The sequence below is a fragment of the Dipodomys spectabilis genome, unplaced genomic scaffold (genome assembly GCF_019054845.1).
Source record: "Dipodomys spectabilis isolate Male_0828 unplaced genomic scaffold, ASM1905484v1 ptg000095l, whole genome shotgun sequence".
NCBI lineage: Eukaryota > Metazoa > Chordata > Mammalia > Rodentia > Heteromyidae > Dipodomys > Dipodomys spectabilis.
The window spans coordinates 39,159,023-39,168,843 of NW_024870772.1; positions in this window are offsets into that span (position 1 = coordinate 39,159,023).

Sequence of the window (9,821 nt, forward strand, 5' to 3'; positions counted from 1 at the left end):
TAATTAATTATGAAAAGCCAGAAATGGAACTGTGGCTCAAGTGTTAGAGTGCCAGCCTTGAGTGAAAATGCTAAGGATAGCACCCAGGCTTTGAGTTCAAGCCCCAATACCGGAACAAAATAATATTAATAATGAGGAAGAGGAGGAGGAGGAGGAGGAGGAAAGGAAGAGAAAGAAGAGGAGGAGGAAAAGGAGGAGGAAGAGGAAGAGGAGGAGGAGGAGGAGGCAGAGGAAGAAGAGGAGGAGGAGGAGGAGAAACTGCTTGTATACTGTAGATACTCTACTATTCTATAGAGCAATAGAAATAATTAGAAGAGCTTTAAGGCCCTAATAAACACACACACACACACACACACACACACACACACACACACACACACACACACATCTAAGGAGATAGAAATATTGTTTGTCCTGCGAAATATGACAAACATTATAAGCAAGTATTAAATTATCACACTCTATGTTATAAGCATGCACAAACAATATGTATCAATTGAAAACAAAACTAGAGCCAGGCTCTAGTAGCCCGTGCCTGTAATCCTAGCTACTCAGGAGGCTGTGATCTGGGGATCTTGGTTTGAAGCCAGCCTGTGCAGAAAAGTCTGTGAAACTCATCTCCAATTAACTACACACAAAAAATCCAAAAGGGGAACTATGGCTTAAGTGGTAGAGTGTTATACTTGAGCAAAAAAAAAAAGAACAAAAAACAAAAAAACTTAAGAGATACTGACTGCCTAGGCCCTGACTTTAAGCCCCAAGAAAACTCAGGGACAGTGCTCAGGGGGCAGGGTCCAAACTCTGAGTTTTAAGCCCTGAGACCAGTGAAGAAGAGGAATTGATGAAGAAGAAAAAGAAAAGAAGGAAGAAGGAGGAAGAAGAGCATAAACCATATTGGTTTATTCAGAGAGAAATTGCTCTAGATTCATTCAGTGTTAACCAAAAGTTAATGTTTGCTTCTGACAAGTTTTCACTGCTTTCTCAGAACTGTGCAATTGGCTTGGAGTCCGTGCCCTATTTATAAAGTGTGATAAGAAGCTAAAGAGAGTAATTGATTGGGGAATCATAGCTCTGGAAGCGTTAAGATCTGGTTATCTTTAACTGATCCAGTGAAGAAAGACATGGCTGAGGTAAGCAGAAATAGAAACAGAGACTCTCACTTTAATTCTTAAAGCCCTACTCCTCCGAGGCTATCAGAAAACCCAAGCTTTTCCTAGATTCTCCGGAAATCTTTCTTCAATCATTTTCCAATATTAGAATTAGCTTCTTCCTAGATTTTTATTCTAAATGTTAATTACACATTAACAGAAGAACCAGAAATAAATAGCATTTATATTTTTGGTTTTCTGTGATTATTTATGTCTCTGTCTTCAGAATGAAATCATTTCCTTCCTGCCTAATCAGGGATGGATTTAGGTAACAGAATATTGCTGTGGGCCTAAGCTAGATTTCTGAAACAGAAAAATAATTTCAGAGCTGACTATGCATTTCTCTACTGCTATTACCCACTTGCCTTAATTGAATGCTGCCCTTGTGCCTGGAAACCCATATATTCATCCTTGAAGACCAAGTCCAAGTATCTTTCTGATAAGCTTTCCCCAGCTCGCCTATGCCACCATTGCTTGTTTGAATCTTTGAAGTCACAAATATTTATTTAGCACATACTTGTCATGATGTGGTCTCTTTTGCCTTTGCTATGGTGTGCTTCATGGACTCTGTCTATCCTCTGTCTATTCTCTGTCCTGCTCAATTTTAAAAGGGTGAACACTCTATTTTGCTCATTTTCTTGCCCTCCTGCTCACTGTGTATCAGACTGTAGAGAGTCACTGGGATGGTTATGGTTTCTACCATATACTATAGGAGGTTTATATTCCCTAGCAGCTGCTTGTGGAACAGCACCAAAGATGGAGAAATCCCAATACTGCGAAGTGAGCAGTTTCCTCCGCCACACACTCCCACCATGATGGTGGTATTGGGAAAATGAGAGAGCAGGAGAGGGCTCTTGACCTACTCCCCATCATGAGACTCCCATATCCCATGGTATGGCATGGTCACACCACCAATGATAAAGTCATGGGCATAACCCCAATGAACCAAATTCCTTCCTTTAGGTCCACCTTCTAAAGATTTCCCCACTTCACAAAAGTGCCATCAGCCTGGCAAGCAACCCTTGCATCTGAGTCTTTGGAGGACAATTATGATCCAAGCCTCAACAGTTTTATTCAAGTTGCTAAACTCTGCTTCAACTTCAGATATGGCTGAAGTAGCACCGCATCTGAGATTCTGAGACACTTGCTTTAACCTTTCCCTACTCCTCTATTGATAGGTGCGCTGCTAGTGCCTGCATTTCACCTCATGGATTTCCTGAACTCAGATCATCTCACATGGTGCTGAGCCTGCCTGAGTCATCTAGAAGACTGAGTTCCTTGAGGACAGGTACTCCTTATGTATGTCTGTCTCCACAAATCCTTTTCTGACACATATTTAAAATAACCTGCATGTGCCCATGGCACACACCTGTAATCCTAGCTACTCAGGAGACCAAGAGCTGAGGATTGAGGTTAAAAGCCAACCCAGGCTGGCTTATCACCAATGAACACACACACACACACACACACACACACACACACACACACACACACACACACACACACACACACACACACACACACACACCAGAAGTTAGAGCTATGGCTCAAATAACAGAATAGTAGTAGCCTTTGCACTAATTAGTATATGTCTAAGATAATTTTATCAGATGAGTAGAAAAGTTCAAAAGCTATGTACATATGACCATATAAGATGATGCTAAGTGAAAGGAACCCCAAGATATGGACACAAGAGGTTTTTCTTTATCGTTGTTGTTTTTAATGTATTATAAGATTTTTTTTCTTTTGTATGTTCTTCCCCCATGGCATATCCCTTGTTTCCTCACTGTATTTGATTTTGATACCCTGGATCTTTTTTTGGTGGTGGTGGTGGTCATGGGGCTTGAACTCTGGGCCTGGGCATTGTCCCTCAGCTCTTCAGCTCAGGGCTAGTGCTCTACCACTTGAGCCACAGTACCACTTCCGGTTTTGTAGTGGTTTGTTGGAGATAAGAGTCTCATGGAGTTTCCTGCCCAGGCTGGCTTTGAAGAGCAATCCTCAGATCTCAGCCTCCTCAGTAGCATAAGCCACCGGCGCCCAGCACTCTGGATCTTGTATATACATTTATTTAATCTGGGTAGAGGAAGTGAAATAACCAAATGCTGAAACAAGGACACAGGGTGACCATTGCAACAATGATACTCACAAGACACTATGTTAGAAACGAATTTTACACCTTCTGGGTCGGAGGGAGTGGAGGAGGTAGGGGAGGGAAGGGATAGTAGGAGAAACACAAAGGAGTGGGTAACACGTTGGACAAGAAATGTACTCATTACTTTACTTATGTAACTGTAACCCCTCTATACAGCATCTTTACAATAAAATAAAATTTTTTAAAAACCCACAGGAATACTGCCTAGGCCCTGAGTTCAAGCCCCATAATTTTCACCAAAAATAAATAAATAAATAACATGTATGAATGTGTGTGAACACACACGTACGCATGCCCTCCACATTTCCTGTTCTCATTACCTGCATTGTGTTTCTTTCCATAGCACTTATTACCACAAATGCACTATATAACTTATTTATTTTATCATCTGTCTCCTGTATTGGATGCTACTGCATAAAACCAAGAACAGGAAAGACTATACTTTCCTGAACAATTTTATTTTATTTCTGGCCTCCTAAAGATTTTTCTATTCCGTTTGACCCTAAGTTAAGGTGAGTAAGAAATAGCCACTTTTCTCAGAAGAGCTGCAGGTGTCTTCCTCCCTTGTTCTTTTCTGCTTCTACCACTAATATCCTGTTGCGCTAAAACTTGAATTAGCAAAATGTCTGAAACTTGGCTCTGGGTTCTGTTGTCAGAATTCCTGCTATCTTTCTTCGGAAACAACTTCTGCTCATGTAAGATACTTTTGTGCTGCTTTTTCTCTTTGAAGTAGCTGTTCTAGAGCCCATCTTCCCTGTTGTCCACCGATTTAATAATAGAAGCCTTTTGTTCTTCCTGTCTCTGCATGTGTGCTTGTCACAACGTATTTTATCAGTTCTATTCACTGCTAGCTTCTGAGAATCTAGAATAGTGTCTGACCACAAGTGTGGGGTGAGGGCTCCAAGAAAGGCTGTTGCATACATGAACTTGTACCTTCATGTTGAGTATGACCCTTGACACATAGGAAAACCCTCAGGGCATGTCAATTGAATAAATGGAGGAGTGGGGTTGCAGATCACATCAAGTTAAGTGGATGACAGAATCATTTTAGGCTTCTTCTTTTTTTATATAGTCTATATCAAATCTAACACCAAGTTGTCAGTTTGCTTTTGTTTGTGGTGGTGGTGGTGATGGTAATCTTGGGGCTTGAACTCATAGCCAAGGAGCTGTCCCTGAGCTCTTTTGCTAAAGGCTAGCACTCCACCACTTTGAGCTACAGTGCCACTTCCAGTTTTCTGGTGGTTAATTGGAAATAAGAGTCTCCTAGACTTCCCTGCCTAGACTGGCTTTGAAATGCAGTCCTCAGATCTCAAGCCTCCTATGTAGCTAGGATTAAAGGTGTGAGCCTTGGTGCCTTGGCAGTCAGACACTTGCTTATTAAAAACCTTTCTAATACCTGGATCACTAACCCTACCATCCTAGATACACAGGAGGTTGAGATCTGAGAATGGAGGTTGAAGCCAAGTTGAGCAGGAAAATCCTTAAGACTAACCTCCAGTTAACTAGTTAGGAGCCAGAACTAGAAGTGTGGAAGAATAGCTGAAGAGGTAGAGCCCCAAGAGCAGGAGACCCTGAGTTCAAGTCCAAGTACCAGCATCCATGCACATACCACACACACACATACACACACACACACACACACACACACACACACACACATACACACACACCCTTCCTAATTCTGCCACTTCCACTATTTAATTCAAGTCTGCTTCCTCTCTGTCTTAGGCCATTACAATCTTCTTGTTTCTATGCCTTCAGCCCTTCCCTCCTCCAATTGATTCTACTGATAATTCATAATGTTCTCAAAATGTGTCCAGGGGTATTACCTCCTGGTAGATGATTCCATTCTCTGAGGATTCCTTTGCAAGAGCAGCAAGTCCCTTCATGAGCTGCCCGCCTTACTCTTTGCCTTCCTTCTCCCCTACCTGTGCTCTGCACACCTGTCATTCCAGACTAGAGGTCTTCAAGCCTGTGTCTTTGGTACTTTCTGTGTCTCTGGTCTCTTCACTTTGAATAAGCCTCATCTGTTTTGCTTGTACAATGGAATTGTCTTTCTCTTGCAAAATTTACCTTAAATCCCACTTCCTCCTTGAAGTCTTCTTTAACTCATCAGTAAAATTACTATTCCTTTCTAGGCCTCTCAGAGCATGTGTCAACACATATGTAGTCATCGCTTGCTGATGTGTCTGCCTCCCTCCCAGGAAAATGAGTCCTTTGAAGGCAGCCATGCTCTAATGCCTTTGTGCAGACATGGCTTTGCCTCACATTGCCAAGGAGTAGGGGCATAATGAATACCAGGATACATATGTATTAGTATGAAGATTTTCATACTAAGCTAGGTATATCCAAGTCCTGCTTGGAAATAATAATAGGAAGGAGGAGGAGGAGGAGGAGGAGGAGGAGGAGGAGGAGGAGGAGGAGGAGGAGGAGGAGAAGGAGGAGAAGGAGAAGGAGAAGGAGAAGAGGAAGAAGAAGGAGGAGGAGGAGGAGGAGGAGGAGGAGGAGGAGGAGGAGGAGGAAGAAGAAGAAGAAGAGGAAGAGGAGGAGGAAATAGTCCATCTCTAGTAGTTTTCATATTTTAAGGGCAATTGTAGAGTCTCAGTTGACCCTTCTGTGGATTTCCTGGAAAAGGCCAGTCCTGTTGGAAGCGTTTCCTCAGCTCCAACTCAATGTTTTTTATATCGAGAAACTGTTTTCTAAGTTGACCTATGTGATTCTCCTTCTGTGTTGGGCACAGCTTGTGAAAACAGGAAGAGATAGGCTAAAACCCATGGATTAATAGGCTTCATTTAATCATTCAGAAAATTAATACCAAAGTTCTGAGCTGTCACTGAGACAAACCTCACTACAATCTTGGAGGGAAAAGTGAGATTTGGGGCATGCACAATTTTTTAATTATAGGAGAGTAGGCTTAGGGATTTTTTTAAAGAAGACTTCCTGCCTTTCTTCATGGACTGATACAAGCATAAAGAGGATACTCTCTCCACTGCCATTCTCAGTTTCTTATAGAAATTAGGGTGCTAGCAGTCCCTGCAACTGTTACCTCTTCTTCATCCTTAAAGAATACAGTGCAAAATAAAATAATAAAAATACAATTAGCTTAAAGGGACTGACAATATTAAGCAATCAAGAGAGAATTAGATTCTTATCCCAAGAGTTATTTGTGAATACAGAATCAAGAAAAATAAGACAAAATTATATTCAGGAAGGAAACAGACATTGCGATGGAGAAAAGACAGGCTGGGGGTTGGTGAAAGGACAAAACAAGGACACTGACAGGCAGTGAAGGCAGTGGCTTGGGCATGGAGAAGACAGCGAGGAGAGAAGCAGGTAAATACTCTGGATTCCAAAGCCCTGTGTGGATACCACACTGCTCACCTTCTGTGCATTCAGCATAACATGCTAGTCGGAGCAAGGCCAAGGTTTCCTTGGGTCTCCTTGGTAAACTCTGTGGAACTTCTGTGAATGTTTGTAAGACAGTATACCTGCTGCCACACACCACAACTTAGGTTTAGCTAGACCTCTGCACACCTGGACATCCAGGGGATGGATGAATACCAAATGGGTAGATTTTTTTCAGAGACAGAAAATCTTGTGCCTAGCAGGCACAAAGTCCAGAGTTCAAATCCTATTACAGAAAAAGGAGAAGGAAGAGGAGTTCCTCATGATATTCTGGAAAGTAAACAAGTGTGGCCATGAGAGACATGCTGTCATGATAGAGCATGCAACGTCGGTGGTGGTTTGGATATAGATGGAAGCAGTGGATGGATGTAAGACACATTTTAGAAAGAGAATCAAGTAGACCAGTCGATTCTGAGCCCACTCACTCCACTCTCTTTCCTATGCTTTCATGCCTGATGCCTTCTTTCATTTTGGTCGGTCATGGGGCTTGAACTCTGGGCCTGGGCACTGTTCCTCAGCTCTTCAGCTCAAGGCTAGTGCCCTACCACTTGAGCCACAGTACCACTTCCAGCTTTTTTCTGCTTATGTGATGCTGAGGAATTGATCCCAGGGCCTCATGCATGCGAGGAAAGCGCTCTACCACTGAGCCACCTTCCCAGCCCCTGATACCTTCTTGAATTTCCCAGATGCCACAGGTCTTGAGAGAAAGCTCTTGCTCAGATCATTAGAGCCTTCATTCTCCTTGATCAAAACCACTGAAGGATATCACTTAAAGTTCTCAGTATAAATTACGACATCCTTCTGAGAAGACACATCAAAATCAATAAGGCTCTTTCCTGTGTGAACTGCATTGGAATTGGCAAAGAAAATAATGCCTCCCCCAAAAACAAACCCTCAAAGAAACAACTTCCCAATAAATAAGTGGGCTAAAGACTTAAAAGAGAAACTTCTCTGAAGAGGAAAGAAGGATGGCCAATAGACACATGAAGAAATGCTCAACCTCCCTCGCCATAAAAGAAATGCAAATCAAAACAACATTGAGATACCACCTCACCCCAGTTAGAATGGCAAAAATCAAGAACTCTAACAACAACAGATGCTGGAGGGGATGTGGACAGAAGGGAACTTTACTGCATTGTTGGTGGGAGTGTAAACTTGTTCAACCACTTTGGAAAGCAGTATGGAGGTTCCTCAAAAGACTCCACATAGAGCTCCCCTATAACCCAGCAATCCCACTTTTGGGCATTTACCCAAATGTTCACAAACAAGACCATAGTAAAGCTACCAGCACAACTATGTTTATTGCAGCATTATTTACCATAGCTAAGATATGGAACCAATCCAGATGCCCCTCAGTAGATGAATGGATCAAGAAAATGTGGTGTATGTACATAATGGAATTCTATGCCTCCATCAGAAGGAATGACATTGCCCCATTTGTTAGGAAATGGAAAGACTTGGAAAAAATTATATTAAGTGAAGTAAGCCAGGCCCAAAGAAACATAGGTTCATGGTTTCCCTTATTTGCAATAACCAGTATATGTCTGAGACAAGCAGAAAAGGTCAGATAAGTTGATGTTAGGCAAAATGAACCCCAAAATAAGGACTCAAAAATTTTTTTTCTTTCTTGAGATTGTTTGTAACATATTTATAATATATTTCTTCGTTGCTTTGTATGTCCCTCCCCCACGGTATAACCCCTGTTTTCACTGTATTTGATGTTGTTAGAATTTGTGGAGGGGTAAGGAAAAAATATATTGTTTAAATAGGGATACAGGTGGAGCCACTGCAACAATGAAATTACAAGTTGTTACGTTGAAAAACGAACTTTACAACTTTGGCGCATGGGGGTGGAGGGGGAGAGGGGGAAGATAGGAAGGGGAAACAAAGGAGGAGGCAACAATGCTTGATAAGAAATATACTCATTACTTTGCCCATGTAATTGTACTGTATTTTCACAATAAAAAAAAAGAAAAGAAAAGAATGTCCTGCTTTGAAGTGATGGAAGAGAGAGACAGAGAGAAAGAGAAAGAGAGTATGTTTGTATGGGGGGGATGATTTGTTTGATTTGGGGTTTTGTTGTTTGTTTGTTTTTTGAGATAGTGTCTTACTATGCAATCCAGCCTGGCCTCAAATTCACAATCCTCCTGGTTCTACCTCCCAAATGTGGGGAATACAGAAATGCATCACTCCCCAGCACCAGAAGATTCTTATTGGACTGTCCAGTGAAGTTATCAAAGAGTTTAAGAAAGATGTCACTTGCGCCGGTGGCTCACGCCTGTAATCCTAGCTACTCAGGAGGCTGAGATCTGAGGGTCAGGTTCAAAGGCAGCCCAGGCAGGAAAGTCGGGAGACTCTTATCTCCAATAAACCACTCAGAAAACCGGAAGTGGCGCAGTGACTCACGTAGTAGAGTGCTAGCTTTAAGCTGAAGAGCTGAAGGACAGTGTTCAGGCGCCCTATGACCGACAAATAGAAGAATAAGAAAGGAGGAGGAGGAGGAGGAGGAGGGGGAGGGGGAGGAGGAAAGAGAGAGAGAAAGAGAAAGAGAAAGGAAGAAAGAAAGAAAGAAAGAAAGAAAGAAAGAAAGAAAGAAAGAAAGAAAGAAAGAAAGAAAGAAAGAAAGAAAGAAAGAAAGAAAGGAAAATGTCACAAAGTCTACTGCAATATGAGAGCCTAAGTGAAAATTCTGGCTGCAAAGCCAGGCAGAATTTATTTTTTACACCCACTCAATGTGAAAGCCTTCAAATGATTTATTCAAATTGTGAATTCTTTTTTTTCCCAAAATATGAATTGTAATTTTCTCCTTTATTTTTTTCTTTTTATTATAACTTTTATTATCTTTAAATAATTGCACAAAGGGATTTTAAGTCAACATGTCAGTTTGTGAGTACAATGCATTTTGATCAATGTTACTCTTTCCACCATTTTCCCCTATCTCTCCCAACCCCACCTATCTCCTCAAGTTACGTGGTGGTCCCATTTTCACATATATAAATTGAATTTGCATACTTTCATCTCTCCATTCATCTTCCCCCCTCTCCACTTGACCAAAACATGAATTTTAATGACAATAAGTATATCAGTAAGTACGATAGTACTTTGCTACTTTATTC